Here is an 18,570-nt window from a genome sequence, read left to right on the forward strand (position 1 = left end):
GCAAGCTGAGTCAGCTGGGAAAGCCGACAGCTAGTCACTGGGAGCTGCAGACTCACCGCCCCCCTCCCCCCCCCCCCCCAGTGATGCCAGCTCAAGGCCATGCTTTGCTGTGAGGAGGTAAAGTGGTACGGGACAAATGCCATTGTGGCTGGCGACATGACCCGCCCACCCAAAGGGGAGACGTGAGTTAAGATGCCAATAACGGGACAAACCTTGGTGATTCATCTGGTCAGTCAGCCTAGGAAAACACACGCAGGGAGCAAGTTCTCATCCCTACATTAACCACGGAATGGCCTCTACTTATCGTGTATGGGTTCTTTGTGCAGGCCTGTGCAGTCTTTGTGTCCTCTGAATGATAGGGCCATGGGGGTGCTGTGGGAAAGGGAACTGAGAGAAGAGTCAGAGTCAAACTTGGAGCCCCATCCCTGGGCACAGTGCCGGAAAAAAGGTGACTGCTAGCCAAAGATCACAGTCCCCTTTGAGATGGAAAGAGCTCTGGATCCAGAGGCATTCTAAAAAACCTCCTTTTAACAGCCAGCAAGCAGTACTGTGACCTTACAGAGTTAAGTCCTTCAGTCCAGTGGGGATTTTAGTAGACCGCTTCCAGTGAATCACAGCGTCCACACTAAAGCCAGTGACTCGAGTAAGGTGTATTCATTATGTATAATAGTGCATACCTGAGCAAGCACTTGATGGTACAGGCCAGGAATCTCAGGTAATTGGAAGGCTGAGGCAGGGTGATCAAAGCTTCAAAGCCAGCCTGGGCAACTTAGTGAGAGGGTTGGTTTTTTTTTTTTTTTTTTTCCTCCAAAATAAAAAGCAAATAAGCAAATAGTTAGTAAATAAATAAATAAATAAATAGACAAATAAATAAATAAAATGAGGAAGGGGACTGGCTTCTGGACTGGCTGCTTTTCCAGAGGACCCAGATTTGACTCCCAGTAACATTACTTTGAGCCTCTTCGGGCCTCCAGGACACCAGATACATGCATGAGGCATAGACAAACATGTGGACAAAATTCCCAAACACAGAAACCAACAAAAATAAGTAAGTAAATGATAAAAGACGAAGAGCTGAGATCCAGGAAGGGTGGCTTGCACCCATAACCCCAATACTTGGGAATTAGAGTCAGGGGAATCAGAAGTTCACAGCAATCCTCAGTTACATAGAGAATCTGAGGCTGCACGAGACTGTCTCAGGAAGGGATGGAGGAGGGGACAAGAGCCGGCGTCACCTCTGACTTTAAGTTCATCTACCATATCAAGCAGACAGCCCCATAAGTTAGTCATACCTTGTTTTCTTCCCTTATATAAGACAGGCTGCATGCTTATCGGAGTTTAGGTAAGAGCCTGCAGATAAGGTGCACTTTTAAACATCGCTTTTGTTTGTTTCTCCCCTCTGAGGCGCAAAAGCCAGGATCTCAGGATACCCAGTAGGCTCTCTATCACCAAGCAACACCCTTAGCCTGAGCAGTTTTCATTTAGATTTAGACAAGGTTTCCAGTACCTCTGGCTGGGATCCAAATCACAATGAGGGTGACCTTGCACTTCGGCTCCTCCTACCTCACATTCTCAGGTGCCGGGGTTACAAGCACAAAAAGTGGGATTGCACCACAATACCTGATTTATAACATGCGCAGGATCAGACCCAGGGTTTCTTGCATGCTACGGCAGCACTCTTAGCAACTAGCTATACCTCCAGCCCCCAGCTTCTTCTTCTTTTTTTTTTTTTAAAGATATATTCAAATATATATATGTGTGTGTATATACATATATGTATATGCGTGTATATACATATATGTATGTATATGCATATGTATACATAGCATGCGTGGTGCCTGAGGGGGTCAGAAGAGGGTATCAGATCCGATTCCCTGAAACTGGAGTTAGAAATGGTTGGGAGCTGTCCATGTCCATCCCAGAACTTAAGCCCTCACTGATCCTCTGCAAGAGCAGCAAGGACTCTTAGCCACTGAGGCATCTCTCCCTTTTTAAGTATGGATGTGAATTTTGGAAGTCACTGCCTCAAACAGAGTGGATGCTGTATGGTAGGTGCTAGTTACCTGGTTTGAAAGGAGGAAGGGGGGAAAACAGGCAACATATCAGGACACGATGCCAGAAGCCCAGGACCCTCCTTCCCCTGCATGTCTTCTTTCTAAGATCACATTATTATTGTTGTTGTTTAGTTTAAAAATTACTGGGCTGGTGAGAGGCTCAGTGAGTGTCTAAAAGTGTTAGGATTCTAGTGCCACTATAAAACACCACAACCAAAGGCAGTTTGGGGGAAAAAGAGTTTATTTCATTTGTTTGTTTGTTTGTTCATTTGTTTGTTTTTCAAGACAGGGTTTCTCTGTGCAGCCCTGGCTGTCATTCACAGAGATCCACTTGCCTCTGTTTCCCACGTGCTGAGATAAAAGGTGTGCACCACCACTGCCCAGCTGGTTTATTTTATCGCACATCACAGTCATTATAGAAGACAGTCAGGGCCGCTGCCTGAGGTGGGAACCTTGAGGCAGGAGCTGAAGCAGGGGCCCTGGGAGAGCGCTGTTTTGCTCCTTACCTCTCATTCAGCCTGTTTCCTAAGAGCATCCCGGACGACCAGCCCAGGGGTGATATCACTGGGCCCTGAGGGAATGCACCCTCCCATATCAGTCACCAGTCAAGTGCCCCAAGGACTTGTCCATCAGGTCATTTTCTCAGCTGAGGTTTCTTCTTCCCAAATGACTGTAGCTTGTGTCAAGTTGACATAAAAAATCCAGCCAGTATGGTTACTATGGTGGCTTGGCACCAAGACTGATGATGACCTGAGTTTGATCCCTGGGACCCAGATGGTAGGAGAAAAAAAATGACTCCCAAAAGTAGTCCTCTGACCTCCACCCCTACCGTTAACACAAAAATAAACAAATAGTAAATAGCCTAAATTTTGATTTAATGTAAATAATTTAATATTAAAAATTATGTAAATTCAATATAAAAATGAAAAATTTCAGGGGAATACAAGGGCCTTACATATGCTAAGTAGGTAAATAACTGTTCTATCACTGAACTGCAACCTCAAGTTGGTTTGTTTGGCTTTGGACACTGGATCTTGCCCATATAAGTCTGGCTGCTGAAACCCAACTGCCCCATCTTCCCAGGTCCTGGGATTATGGGGATGTGTCAGCATGCTAAGTAATAATCCCTGTCTGTTATATAATTCTTTACATCCTTTCCTGAAGCTGGTCCCCAGTATAATCTATACTTCACACCTCACTAAGACACCCCATCCTTGTTGGAGATTCAGGCAGTGCAATGCCAATGCCTCCATCCCGCCTTCCTGATGTGACATTTGCAGAAAGATCCATGTATAGGCCAGGCAAGGACAACATCCTAAAGAATGAAAGCTTGGAGAGGGTGGAGTTTAAGAGTCTATGGAACTGTTGAGCTAATGTCAGTGGGTTTCTAGAGTGTACTCTGATACGATAGGGTTCTGTAGTTTCCAGCCGGTTTGGATCAGGCTGACGCTGGCTGCAGAACAATGGAGAAGCGGTGGTTTCTAATCCGGAGCTGTCAATCATCCCGGCTGGTCATCACTGATGGAGTGCATAGTTTCTGCTTTGTTGTCTTAGTTTGGGTTTCCATGGCTGTAAAAAGACACCATGACCAAGGCAACTCTTACAAAGGACAACGTTTAATTGGGTCTGAGGTTTCATCCATTATCATCATGGTGGGAAGCAGGAGGCAGGCATGGTGCTGGAGGAGCTGAGAGTTGTTCTGAAGGTTGTTAGGGCAGCTAGGAGGAGGGTCTCCAAATCCACCCCCACAGTGACAATCCTCCAACTAAGCCACACCCACTCCAACGAGGCCACACCCACCCTCCTCCAAGACCACACCTCCTAATACTGCTCTTCCCTGGGCCAAGCATTCAAACCACCACTCTTGTCAGCTTTTTCATCTTTTTTGTCCAGCCTCCCACATACCCTGCAAATAAATGCAAAACCACAGCAGCTTCCTCCCTAGCTCTTCATTGAATTTATTAAGTCTTAGTTTGTCTGCATGTAGGATAAGTGGCAGGTGATTTTAGGCCTGTTTCTTAAGTTTCTTGAGGGAAGGGACCGAAACCACCCTGTTCACCTGTGGGTTCCCATTTTTGAGTCCTCTGTCTCTGATGATGTTGAGAACAATTGCCATTGTTTCCATTATCATTAATTTTTTGTTTTGGTTTTAGAAAGGTTCTCTCTGTATTGTCTTGGCTGTCCTGGAATTCCATATTTAGAACAGTCTGGCCTTAAACTCACAGAGATCATCCCACCTGTGCCTTCTGAGTGTGGGGTTAAAGGTTAAAGGCCTGTGTCACCACGCTAGGCTAAGAGTTTCATTTTAAAACAGATTATTTTTAATTTTGGTTTTTTGAGACAGGGTGTAGCCCTGCCTGTCCTGCCTGGAACTTGCTCTTTAGACCAGGTTGGCCTGCCTCTGCCTCCCTGGTGCTGGGATCAAATGCAAGCGCCAGCACACCTGGCTTAATAAAGCAGGATCTGGTGTTCCAACCTTCTCTCGCTGCTTAAGCTACCTTCGGTCATCTTAATTCCGCCTCCTGAGATCTGGGGTTCCAGGCGTGACACCAAAGCACTTCCGTTGAACACTGTGCAGTGGCACATTGCTTGGAATCCTAGCATTTGGAAACTGACGCAAGAGGATCCCAAATCCGATGCCAGCATGGGCTACACAGCGAGACTCTCCAAAAGCCCTAAGGGATGAGGGCGTAATTCAGCAACGTGGTTGTCCAGCGTGAGTTACCCTGCATGGGAAGAAGGAAAAGAAAGGCAGGCAAGACAGAGAGAGTACAGCACAGCAGTACTGTGCATATGAGCACAGCAGTGAAGCGTCCCTCATTAAAGCGGGATGGCCCAAAGCTCAGGGAAGGGAAAGCCAGTTTGTGAGTTCGCTCTGTGCACAGCACGTTGTTTAGCTGTCCTTACTTAATTCTCAAAGCATCTTGTAACTGGTGTTATTTTCAGGCAGACAACTAAGACTAGGGGACCTGCTCAGTTATCCAGCAGCTGAGGAGACAGGACCGGAGTGTTCTGATCTGTTTGCTCTGAATGATTTTATTTACGCTTCTGATCACACAGTTAGGGTGTGGTGGCTCTTGTCTGTAATCATAGCACTTGGGAGAATCATAGTGGATCTCTAGGGGTTCAAGGCCTGCCTGGTCTACATAGTGTGTTTCAGGACAGCCAGGGTTATGTAGAAAGAGACCCTATCTCAAAACACCAAAAAAAAAAAAAAAAAAAAAAAAAAAAAAAAAACAAACAAACAAAAAAAACAAACAAACAAAAACAAACAAACAAACAAGCAAGCAAACAAACAAAAAACCCATAAAATAAAAATGAATTTGTATTTATTTTGAATAGGAATTATATTTGTTTGCTTTAAAATTTGAAAAGATGACAGGAAGATATCTTCCCAGGCCCACCCCAGTTATCTAGTGCTACTTTTTTTTTTTTTTTTTTTTTGCAAGCAGACAATCATTTGTTGTTGTTGTTTACCATTTATAAATTCCGTTAAAATATCATTCACCTTCCTCTTCCCTCCAACCCTCCTCATACCTGCCTCTCAAAATCAGGTCATCTTTTTTCTTTCTTTATTATTGTTATGTGGTGTGTGTGTGTGTGTGTGTGTGTGTGTGTGTGTGTGTGTGTGTATGAAACTGTGGGAGCTAGAGAGATGGCTCAGTGGTTAAGAACACATGCTGCTTTGCCAGAGGTCCTGGGTTCAGTTGCTAATACCCACATGGCAGCTCACAGTGGTCTCTTTCTCCAGTTGTAAGGAATCTGACCTTTCGTCTGACCTCCATGGGCTCCTGCACACATGGGTGCATGCACAACTTTGGTTGTGTTTTACTTTCTTTTCTTTTTATTGGGTGTTTTTTGTTTCGGTGTTTGTTTGTTTGTTTGTTTGTTTGTTTGTTTTGAGACAGAATCTCTCTCTGAAGTCTTGGGCTGTCCTGGAACTCAATATGTATACCAGATTGGCCTTGAACTCGAAAGATCGGTCTGCTTCTGCCTCCTGAGTACACCATCATGCTAGACTACTTTTTTCATCCATACACCCACCTATCTATCTATCTATCTATCTATCTATCTATCTATCTATCTATCTACTTATCTATTTATCTTTAAAATCTCATGTCCAAACTGGCCCAGAGCTTGCTGTGTATCCCAAGCTGGCCTCAAACTTTCAATCCTCCTTCATTAGCTTCTCAAGTGTTGGAATTCCAGGCATGGTCCACTGCAGCTGGCTTAGTTTGCAACTTTTAAAAAAGACTAGGTTTGAGGTTTTGCTAAAAGGCTATGTCCAAAGGGGCTGGGGGGGGGGGTGTCTTCCTCAATGTCTAATTCAATGCCTGCCATGTATGAAAGAGGAACTTTCTTAGCCTGCACTGGCCCTGAATTTGAATCCTAGCAGCAGCAGCAGCAACAGTAGCAACAATAACAACAACAAAGCAATGCAGAAAATTTCATAAGTGCAACTATTTCAAAGAAAGGTCACCTCTTGTATTCTAACTTCTTTTGATGTATTTATTAGGCTCGGGGTTTTAAGTTTCGATGGGTAATGTCTATCCCTGGTCTCAGCAGAACTCAGCGGTTCTGAATGGGAGTTTTCTTTGTGTTGAAGTGATCTTACTGTTTCTTACTGTCCATGGGTGTCACACATTCATCCATACTGGCCTGGGGATTCTCTAGTTACTTTTATCTAGCTGAACTCTGTGCTATGCTGGGTTACGACACTGGAACCAGAGGTTCTGGCTTTCTGAGCTTTGTGCTTGGGAAGTGAAGCAGAGTCCTCCAGGTGTGACTCTGAAGAGCTGAAACATAGTCAAAAAGTCCTAAACGCCAACAGAATAGCATGGTAAATTTGCTGCCCAAGGGATGGCTGAAGGTGGTGCTATAAAATAGTTAGGAACATCCTTTGCACCTTCTGCAAATTACATCTCAGTTTTGAGACAGGATCTCACTGTGAAGTCACCCATTCATGTTTGCTCAGAGGAAAGGAAGAGAGGCTCACAGTCTAGGTAAAGATGACCCTGACAAAAATCCGGGCCACAACGTGTGTAGGGGACAGCTCTGTGTATTACCCTTCACCCTACCCCACCTCCAGTGCTAGAGATACAGCGTAGTATTTGGGGAAGGAAAGAAGGAAGGAAGGAAATCATCACATTCAGCATCCCAGATTATCTCACAACCCTTCTAGACTCATTTGTAAAGAGAAGAAGGAGAAGAAGAGCAATTTTCAAGGTGCTGATTCCCGACAAATTGGTTCTTTGTTCTGCTTCTGCCATCATGAACCAAGAAGTCCTCAGCTGGAGCTCACTGTTAGTTTTTCAAACTAACTGCACCTTTGGTGGTGGTAGTGGTGGTGGTGCTGCTGCTTCCTCCTCTTCCTATTCTTCCTCCTTCTCCTCCTCCTCCTCCTCCTCCTCCTCCTCCTCCTCCTCCTCCTCCTCCTCCTTTGTTTTGTTTTTTAAGGCAGAGTTTCTCAGTGTAGCCCTGGATGTCCTAGAACTCACTATAGACCAGGCTGGCTTCAAACTCAGGGTCTGCCTGCCTCTTCCTCCTAAGTGCTGGGATTAAAGGCATGAGCCACCGCTGCCCAGCTGTAAAACTTTTTAACATCTTTTTTTTTTTTTTAAATTTATTTTTATGGGCATTGTTGTTTGCCTGCATGTATGTTGTGTAAGAGTCTCAGATTCTCTGGAACTGGAATTACAGACAGTTATGAGCTACCATGTGGGTGCTGAGAACTGAACCTGGGTCCGCCAAAAGAACAGTCAGTGGTCTTAACCACTGAGCCATCTCCCCTGCCTGGAGCTGTGTAAATTTATTGCAAAAGATATGTACACAGCTGGACCTAGTGATATAGGCCTGGGATCCCAGCTATTTGGAAAGCTGATTAGAACAGAGCACAGTGCAGACCAGGCTGTACAGTTTACTGAGATCTTGTCCCATAATCAAGAAGCAGGAAGGTCTGTAGGGGCCTATGAAATGGTTCAGCAGGTAAAGGTGCTTGCCACCAAGCCTGACAACTCAAGTTCTATCCAATCTGAGGAACTGAGGTGACAAGAGAAGAACCAGCTCTCACAAGTTATCCTGTGACCACCACTTACACCATAATAAAAAGATATGCACCGGTTCTGGTGGTGCACTCCAGTAGGATTTGCAGAAGGAGGCAGAAGCAGGAGGATCACGAGTTACACATTTAGACAGGCAGTGGTGGTTCACGCCTTTAATCCCAGCACTTGGGAGGCAGAGGCAGGCGGATTTCTGAGTTCCAGTCCGGCCTGGTCTACAGTGTGAGTTCCAGGACAGCCAGGGCTATACAGAGAAACCCTGTCTTGCAAAAACAAAACAAAAAAGATATGCACACCAACACACACCCTGAAATACATACATAACATACATACATACATACATACATACATACATACATACATACATACATATGCAGTAAACATGTACTCACCACTACCATTCAGAAACCCCACTGAAACTTTTCAAAATAATAGTCACTTTGTTACCTGGGCTTGTGTAGGACAAGTTCATTTGTTTACCGTTTACTGAGTACATACTGTGAGTCTGGGTCCTGTAACATGGCAATGAACAAATAGAAATGTTTATGGCCCGGACCTCCTGTTCCAGAGGAGAGAGAGAAATCAGAAACAGCAACAATAAAGAGACAACCCTGGAACTCAGCCTCCTCTCTCCAGAGCACTGAGAACAGGCGGGCGGCCTGCTGGGGTGCAGGGAACAGGCTCCTGGGTGGTTCCCTTTCAGGAGAGATCAAACACAGCAGCTTGCACAAGCTAGGTAAGGGTGCAGCCCTGAGCTAAGCTCCACCTCTCTGCTGTGTGGTTTAATGATGCACCTCCAAGGAGTGAGGAGGAGTTGGGCCTGTTAGGAATTGCGCTGTTATCTGGCAGTTGCAAGCCCTGAAATCCGATTAGCAACTAGTGACTACCTTATGGTAGCAGCCTCAGAAAAGCAAACAAGAGGAGGAGCCTGAAAGTTGCCTTCTTCTTTTCCTTCCTTCCTTTTTGCTTGCTTTTGTTATTATTGCTTAAGTTGTTTTTAAGAGTTGGCTTAGTAGTTAAAATCACTGTCTGTTCTTCCAGAGGACCTGGGTACAATCCCTAGCACCCACATGGTGGCTAGCCTTCTGTGATTTTTGGTTCCAATGGACCTATCAGTTTCTTCTGGTCTCTGTGAGCCCAGCATGTACATGGTGTACAGACATACAAGCAAGCAAGCAAAACACCCATATGCATAAAACAAAAATAAATATTCATGCTGGCCTGGAACTCACTATGTAGCCCAGGCTGGCCTTGAAATTGCTTCTTTGGTTTGCTTTTCTGTTTTTGTGTGTTTGTTGTTTGTTTTTCAGGGGAAGGGGTGTTCAAGTCAGGGTTTCACTATGCAGCTCTGGCTGTCCTGGAACTCAGTATGTAGACCAGGCTGGCCTGCAGCTCACAGAGATCTGCCTGCCTTTGCCTTCTGAGTGCTGGGATTGAAGTTGTGTGGCACCACATGTGGCTTGCCTTTAAGCTTACAGTGATCCCTTTGCTTCAGTTTTCCATGTGTTGGAGTTACAGGCACGTGTTACCACTGTGAGGTTTTCTTCTCAACTGCATGGGAAAACAGCGGTATTTATGACAACGTCTCCTCCATCTTGGAGACTGAATGATCCCTCTGCATCCTTGGTTTATCTTTGTTCCTAAAAACTCACTCCTTCCGACAAGCTTCTGTGGCCATAAGCTTTAGACCATAGTGACAAGCATAAATGTTCGTAGGGACCAGACCAAACTGGACACAAGCAAGTGTACAGGACGTGTGGGACATAACAATTGTAGCGTGCACACTTCTGCTTGGCTCTGAGATGCTTGGCTCTTACTGAGAGTAAGAGCTCAAGTTACTGAATCTCTAGAAACTCAGGAGTCTAAGCTTTTTAGGTAGAACACTTTGACTTTTAAATGTTGGTGATTCAGGAGTGCAGGTGAATTTATAATCTTTAACACGAACAAATAATTTTTGTATAACGAGGGCCATAATTTAAAAAGATGGGCAAAGACCTACGGTGGCATGTGCCTCTAGTCGTATCTCCTGAGAGGCAGAGGCAAGAGCATCTTAAGCTTAAGGCCAGCCTGGGCTACGCAGAGAGACCCTATCTCACAAGACAAGAAGAATGAGGCAAAAGACAGAAGTTTGATCAAGCTGGTGGCTGGAGAACCGCTGCCAAGGTTCTGTGTCATCTGCTTAGTCCTGGGTTATTCTGGAGAAAGTAGTAATAACTGAGTCATCCTGGCAGACTGGGAAAGATGTGCCACTGTGTGTAAACCCTGCCACCCAGAGCTCTAATTTCCTCCTCTGCAGAGTGGCACGGACTCAAGGGTTCCAATACATGTCCTCTAAGTCCAGCACAGCTTCAGAGATGTTCTCCAGAGCTGGGGAATGGTGGAGGGACCCCGAGGCTTTCAGAACGACAGCTGAGCCTTTGTTCTGTTTTTCTCTCTGGCTTTTTGCTTTTTCTGTTTTAAATCTTGGACTTCTGCCAAAAGTTTAAAAATAAAATCCGAGGAGTGTGTTTTCCTAAAGTTTGAAGATCTGCATTAGCGGCTCAGCTTCACTGTATCAGCTTCTCTCCGTTTGTCTATTGCTGCTTGTCTGCTCCCAGTTGTCACCGGGTCTGTCCCTAGCCACAGATAAACGAGTTGTTCTCATGCATTATAGGGAAGGCTTGGGGTGCAGTTGAATGGTAGAGCAAAGGCAAAGCCAGTATGTACACCCACACATAACAGGCACACTTACACACTTGTACACCACACATACACCTGTGCACAAACATAAACACGTGCACACAGACAAACACAGAGAGAATTATAGGACGATTACTAGATTTTTTTTTAGATCTCTTTTTTTATATTTGTTTGTTTGTTTATTTGTTTATTTATTTTTGAGAGGGTCTCACTATGTAGCCCTGGCTGTTCTAAAACATCCTATGTAGACAAGGCTGGTCATGAACTCACAGAGATCTGCCTGTCTCTGCCTCCCTGGCTCCCCAGTGCTGGGATTAAAGACATGCAACCACCATCCCCAACCTTTTTTTTTTTTTTTTAATTGGTGAACAGATAGACATGTTCTTATTTCTAGTGTTATATTCCTTATAAATATTGTAATCATATCTGCTACTGAAAAGCATTCCAGGTCATATATGGTGATGTAGTTCCTCTTACTTGAGAGGCTTAAATCCAGGAGTTTGGAGCCAGTTTAGGAAACAGCAAAGCCGGGCAGTGGTGGTGCACGCCTTTAATCCCAGCACTTGGGAGGCAGAGGCAGGCGGATTTCTGAGTTCGAGGCCAGCCTGGTCTACAGAGTGAGTTCCAGGACAGCCAGGGCTACACAGAGAAACCCTGTCTCGAAAAACCAAAAAAAAAAAAAGGAAACAGCAAAACAAAGGAATGAAACCTACCATCAACAAAAGAAAAACAAAAAACAAACTCACTAGCAACAGAGCCTTGTTGAGCTGTATGTTTTGATGAGATCCACTAACATTGCCCAGGGATCTCCACTCTCCAGTTACTCAGCTCAACTTACACAAATCTGAATACAACCAATCCATTTTAAAGTGTTATCTTTGAGGTCAGATGTATTGGCCCCTAGCCTATAATCCCTGCACTTAGTAGGCCCACAGCAGGAACATTTGAAGGTCAAGGCTCGGCTAGATAACACTTAAAAAAAAAAAGAGCCACAATTTGTTGATAACAGGATATGATGATTATGTCTAAGATTCAAAATAATAACTGCAAAAAAGGCAATTTTGTCTTTTTGTCGTCGTCGTCGTCGTTCTTGTTGTTAAAATAGAGAAACTAAGGCTGGGAGAGGTCCAAGCAAGCCTGGACCACCAAGACTGCGATGCATGCCTGTCCACCATGTTTTCCCCAGGCTTTCTCTAAGGTTGCAGGTTACTTTGAGAAGTCAGGTGGCTGGAAGACTCTTGTTTGAAGCTGAAGTGTTCAGATCCTCTAGCAAACCGCTTTCAACTTCAGCTTTCCAGAGCTTCTTAGCTACAGAAACTGCCTTGAAGGGAAGCTGCTAACACACAGTGCTTATTGTTCAGGGCCCTAATCTGGACCGATCAGAGGATCCGTGAGTTTAAATTGCCCTTTCAAATGACCTGGATTTTTTTCCAGTGGGAATGAAAGAATTTTAGATATGGGGTAGAATCTGTTGATTTTCAAATGTTCCTGCTGAGTTTCCCCTGATGTAAAGAAACCTGTTTTTTTTCACACTTACCTTAAGGGGTTCTGAGTCCCTAGTGGGATTATGTGTGGAGAAGATGCAAAACAATTACTGATTATAGGACTTTTTTTTTTTTTTAACTTAGCACTTTTCTAAGGCATAATAGAAATTTAGGCTTTGTGAGGGGATCCTCTCCAGTACCCCCTGGCTAATCTCCTAGCATGTAGCAGCCCTAGGTAGGGTAGGGCAATGCAATTAGCTTTCTAAGTTCTAACCTTCTATTTCATCTAGTATCTTAACGAATCTGCTACACACAGAGACAAGGGTCTCACTATTTAGCCCTGGCTGGTCTGTAACCTGTTATGTCAACCAGGCTGGTCTCGAACTTACAGAGTTTCACCTGCCTCTGTTTCCCAAATGCTAGGACTAAGGTGTGAGCTATCATTCCTGCCTGAGATACCCCCTACAGCACCACTGTGAATTTAAGGCATTTCCTTTGTCCTGTCGGTTGCAGTTGGATCTCCACTAGTTTGGTTTCTTCCATTGTGAGCGGATGGTGTTATCAGGGGCTCAGTGAACCATTAGAGGCCTAACCTCACGTCCAACAACCCCAAATTCCAGCCCAGTTTTCTTTCCCACCTAAAATACCACTGTTGGTTTTCCTTTAAGTTCGCCTCCAAGACAGAAGACTACTAATTTTCACTTGCACACTCTAGTACTTTCAGGGAATACTTATGAGCATTTTTATAAGGAACAACCAGGAAGGCGGCAGAGGTGCTATCCTCACTTCGAGCTCGAGAAAACTTGCTGATCAGTTAGTCAGTGACAGCTTGCGCTATGGTTCAGATAATTGTCTTTTCATCTTGTAACCTTTGCTTTGTACTCCAGTCCTCTGGCCCTTTGGTATTTGTTGGTTTGTTTATTGTTGTTTTGAGACAGGGTCCCACTGTAGAAACACATAGGCCTGGCTGGCCTCTGAACTCACTCTTTAGCTAAAGCTGGCCTGAGACCCATGATCTTCCTGCTTGGCCACCCAAGTTCTGAGCTGAGAGATCCCACAGCAGGTTTGTCATTTGACCTTGCTACTGAGAACAGGAGAATGGCTTCCAGTTTCTTCCCATTGAAAGCCATTTCCTTCCCCATCTGCCCCCTGCCCCCACTTTTTTTTTCTTTAGAAATGATCTCATTTGTAGCTCAGGCTGGCCTGGAGATCACAATCTTCCTGTTTGAATGCCAAGATGATAGACATGCTTTATCTTGTCGAACACATGGGACAAGGGTTCTGCCACTCAGTGACACCCCTAAAGCAGCCTAGAGTAGTATTTTTCTCTCCTCTCTGCACAAGTCACTACGTGCAGAGTTTTAACATCCTCATGACAAAGCCCATCACCCCTAGGTGTGGGCAGGGCATGAGTAAAGATAGTTTTCAAGTTTCTCTGGAGATGTTATTATGCAGTGTCTTCCTCTGCCTACTGTTGCCATGACAAAACATCTGACACTAGATAATTTAATTTACTTAGAAATGTATGTAGCTCAGGGTTCTGGAGGCCAAAGGCATAGCACTCGTATCTACTTTGTCAACTAGCAGAGGTTCTCTTACATCATGCTGTGGCAGTGGACATCACATAGAACAAACAAATTGGTCTACGTCTGTCTTGTAAAGTCATCAACACTGTTGGGGGGGGCTCACCCCTAAAACCTCATTTAATCCTACTTTAAAGGCCCCACCTCCAAACGCCATCAGCATATATGGAGTTGAGGATTAAGTTTCTATCATGAGGACTTTTGAGAGATGTATTCAAACCATATAGCACACAGCAAGGCTTTTTTTTTTTATCTTTTATTGTTTCTGAGAGAGGATCTTACTATACAGCCTGGGTTGGCTTTGAACTTAGTATGTAGCTGAGTCTAGTCTCAAACTTTTCATCTTCCAGGTTCATACCTGCTTGAGATTATAGGTTGGAGACAGCATGTTTGACTCATAAAATAAGGTTTGAAAACTTTTTAACAAATTTTATTTTGCTTGCAATACTTTGTGGCACACTCCTTTATCTCAGCACTTAGGAGGCAGAGGCAGGTGGATCTCTGAGGGTTCAAGGACAGCCAGGGCTACACAGAGAAACCCTGTCTCATTTTTTAAAAAAAAGGGTATTTTATTTCTATGTGTATTAGTGTTTTGCCTGCATACATATCTGTGCACCACTTTTGTGCCTGGGACCAGCAGAGGTCAAAAGAGGACATTAGATCTTGTGGAGCTGTAGTTACAAATGGTTGTGAGATACCATGTGGGTGCTAGCAACCAACCCTGAGTCCTCTGCAGGAACAACCAAGTGTTCTTAACCACTGAGCCATCTCTCTAGCCTTTGGTTTGTTTGTTTGTGGTTTTGTTTGTTTGTTTATTTGGTTTTTGGTTTTTGAAGACAGAGCTTCTCTGTGTAGTCATGGCTGTCGTGGAACTCACTCTGTAGACTAGGTTGGCCTCGAACCCAGAACTTTCGACCGAAGTGTTCAGTGTCTAGAGCTTATTAAATGGCAGGTATTTTGTTTTCCCTGATTCTGAGCCCCGCACATCAAGCATGTGCCGTACCTCCCAGGTGTTTCTCCAGTTGTTGTTGTGGCAGCAACAGCTGTTTCTGCTAGAACACTAGTCATGTCTTAAGGAACAATTCATTCTCTGTAAAATACACATTTATGGAGCAGTCGGGTACTGGGAGTACTGTGAGAAACCACACCGGACCTATTTATGCCTCAAGCTATTTTCTTTCTAGTAGATGGAGACAAATAATAAACAGGTAATCAGGATGTGATAAGTGGTAAGAAGAGACTGGGGCAAAGGAAGTCTAGCTGGAGGTACCAAGTTCCTCCTGAGACCAGGAGGTGGAGGAGGGGCGTCTAGGCTTTTGTAAACACAGGAAAGCAGAGGATATAGGTGAAGAGGCCCAGACAAGACAGGCTGTGTACTTAAGAAACAGAAAAGATACAGGCTACTCTCAGTTATCTAGCACGGGATTAGCAGATTGTGAGAAGTGGCAGCCCGACCTTTCTTATCACTTACACAAATGACTCTGTGTGTCCTTGCCAAATAATACACACTCTGCAAAGGAACCACACGGAGAAGGAACCTCGGTAATGTGTGGCAGACAGTGACAGTGTCACTTTACTAGCCTAAAATTGCTGCTGATGAGAGAAGTTTCGACGACATTAGGCTAAAGGGGAAAAATGCATTACAAATTTGATACTCAGAGGATTTTGTCTAATCCCTTAGTCTTTTATCCTCTTGCCAACGTTCACTTGAGAATAAGCCATTAGTGTACAGGTCTATGAAATACGTGCTACTAAGTGTTGGGACTATAGCTCAGTGTAGAGCGCCTGCCTAGCAGATAGAAGGCCCTGGGTTCAATTGTTAGTACTGAAAAAAAAAAAGTAGAATCCAGATTGTCTGTGAAGCAAACTGGCCCTAGACATTTATTTCTCTGATTATATATATCATACGTGTGTGTGTGTGTGTGTGTGTGTATTCTCTCTCTGTGTGTATGTGTATATATATATACATATATATTATATATACATCTCTCTGTATATGCATATATATACATATATATACACATACACACACACATATAGATATATATATACATCTGTCTCTGTTTTTTTTCTCTCTGTTTTTTGGTATTTCTGTCTCTGTCTCTCTCAGTCTCTCTGTGGTGAAAGTAGTTGTGATGGTAGGATCTCAAGCATAGGGTCTCATGTAGATGTAGCTCAGGCTGGCCCTTAACTTGCTATGTAGCTGAGACTGACTCTGAACTTCTGCTCCTCTCACCTCTACCTCCTGAGTGCTGAGGTCACAAGCATGCACCTCTGTATCCTGCTACATTTTAGCCAAGATAGCCCCTCTTAATCTACTCTACTCTAGGAAAAAAAAAAAAATCCGGAAAGGACACCAATGGAACTTTTTGCTGTTTTCATTAAAAGCTTAAGTTGTATTTTTTTTTTTTTTTAATGTGTGTCTTGCCTGCATGTATGACTGTGTACCACTTGTGTGCCTGGTGCCTACAGAGGCAGAAGAGAGCATCAGATCCACTGGCACTGGAGTTACAGGAAGTTGTGAAGTACCATGTGGGTGCAGGAAACTGAACCTATACCTATGTCTTTGGGAAAAGCAGCCAGTGCTTTTCTTTTTCTTTTCTTTTCTTTTTTTTTTTTTTCTTTGAGACAGGTTTTCTCTGTGTAGCCCTGACTGTCCTGGAACTCACTCTGTATGTAGATCATGCTGGCTTTGAACTCAAAGATCTGCCTGCCTATGCCTCTCTAGTGCTGGCATTAAAGGTGTGCATAGCCCCCAATCTCTCCCCCACCCCCCACAAATAAAAGAGAAAGAGAAAGGGGGAGGGACTTCAGGTTCTATTTCTTCTTAGTGTTAGAAAAGAGAGTGGGTCAGATGTGATAGCTGGTGGAATGCTTGCCTAGTTTGCACAGGGCCCTAGACCAGAACCCTAGTGCCTAATAAAGCTAAGCATTTTGGCATGTGCCTGCCATTGCAACACTCCTGGCATGTAGCCAGGGAGACAGGAAGATGAGAAATTCAAGGTTATCCTTGACTACATGGTGAGTTTGAGGACATCCTAGGATATATGAGACCCAGTCTCAATAATAAACAAACAAACAAATCCTAATGGAATAGTATATTATTCCATTATATTGTAGGAGAGACTATCATGTCTATCTGTTAAACTAGAGGTAGCTTGAGCCACTCACATGTTTTTCTAAGCCAAGGAAAGAACCCGAAAGGAGGCCTGGTTATAGGAAAGGATGGTTTATTTTTCCTAAAAGTAAGATTGCTATAATGCAAGCAGCTGATTAGAAAAAGACACTCAGGTTCCTTCAGACTTTTGTCTTGTTTGTTTGTCAACTTAAGACAAACAAACAAGGCGAGGTCTCACTATGTGTAGCTCTTGATGGCATGCCTAGAACTTATCATGTAGACCAGGCTGGCCTCAAACTCACAGAGACCCTGCTGCCTCTACCTCCCATGTGCTGGGATTAAAGGCCTGTGCCACCAGAACCATCCCCATCAACTCTGGGCCAAGTGGGTTAGATCACTTTGGTTGTTAATGGTAACTGTTACCAAAATTAATGTCAAGAATGAATGAGTTGCTGTTTGCTTGCTTCGTAAGATTACTTACCATGGAGTGAGATCATGCCCATTGTTATATTCCTGGCACCTAGTACTGCATCTGAGTTACTAACAGGTATGTTGAATGCATTCGTTTCTCAAATTTCAGCCCTATTTTATGCATCATAATTCCTCCCCAGGTTCATACAGAGGCAACTTTTCCAATAGAAAACATACGACCCCGGAAGTATGTATGTGGTCGCAGCAGAAGCAAATGCATAAACAGGGAATTGGATACTCAGGGATATTTTATCAATGATAGCATTCTTCATTTTCCTGAAGACCTCCTAAGAGTAGGTAGGACAAGCAGCTGTTTATAGAAACTCACTGTGTGAAATTTGAACTGTCAAGCAGGATGAGGCTTTGAAGTGTATTCCTAGATAGAGGATAAAACGAGATAACGCTTTAAGTATTCTAAGATCTGTTCCTGATCAAATGGGTCTCTGAGCAAGAACCAGAAAACCATCTCTCTGGCTGGACATGGCCTTTGGGTGTTGTTATTATCTTCTGATTCTAGACTGCACAACAGCAGCGCTGAGCATTCTGGGTAATGTGCTTAATTTACAGCTAAAAGTTTGCCCACTGCTAGCTAATAAAAAAAGCTTGGAAACAAAGTCCAAAGAGCTTTCTAGTGATATCTGTCACTTCTGTCTAAGAAAAGCCCCGCATTCCTCACTGAGTCAAGGCAATTTTACAAATCCCAGGGAGCTACTGGGAAATGAATGTTTAGTCACCGATGAATCAACCAGACCTCCTTTCGGGTTCTTTCCTTGGCTTAGAAGAACATGTGAGTGGCTCAAACTACCTTTAGTTTAACAGATAGACATGATAGTATCTCCTACAATATAATGGAATAATATATTCAAGTCAGGACCCTACATCAAATGTATAAGATATGTACAAAGCATACTTTCAACATTAGTTATTATTATTAATAAATCAATAACTTATTATTAATCTGTACCAGAACAATTTTTTTTTGTCCTTTTTGAGAGCTTTGGGGTTTTTGTTGTTGTTTTTAAATTTTTATTTATTTTATGTATATGAATGTTTGGGTACCTGTGGAGGTCAGAAGAGGAAGTCAGAGCTCCTGGAACTAGAGTTATGAATGGTTGGTTGTAA

At 43.8% G+C, this 18,570-nt stretch overlaps 1 protein-coding gene across 10 annotated transcripts in view; it reads left to right on the top strand.

Annotated features, from left to right (window-relative positions):
* Nucleotides 1-18,570, top strand: part of Chd9 (chromodomain helicase DNA binding protein 9) — a 214,173-nt gene that overhangs the window by 45,008 nt on the left and 150,595 nt on the right. The window lies entirely within an intron of this gene.

The sequence above is a fragment of the Arvicanthis niloticus genome, chromosome 18 (genome assembly GCF_011762505.2).
Source record: "Arvicanthis niloticus isolate mArvNil1 chromosome 18, mArvNil1.pat.X, whole genome shotgun sequence".
Classification (NCBI taxonomy): domain Eukaryota; kingdom Metazoa; phylum Chordata; class Mammalia; order Rodentia; family Muridae; genus Arvicanthis; species Arvicanthis niloticus.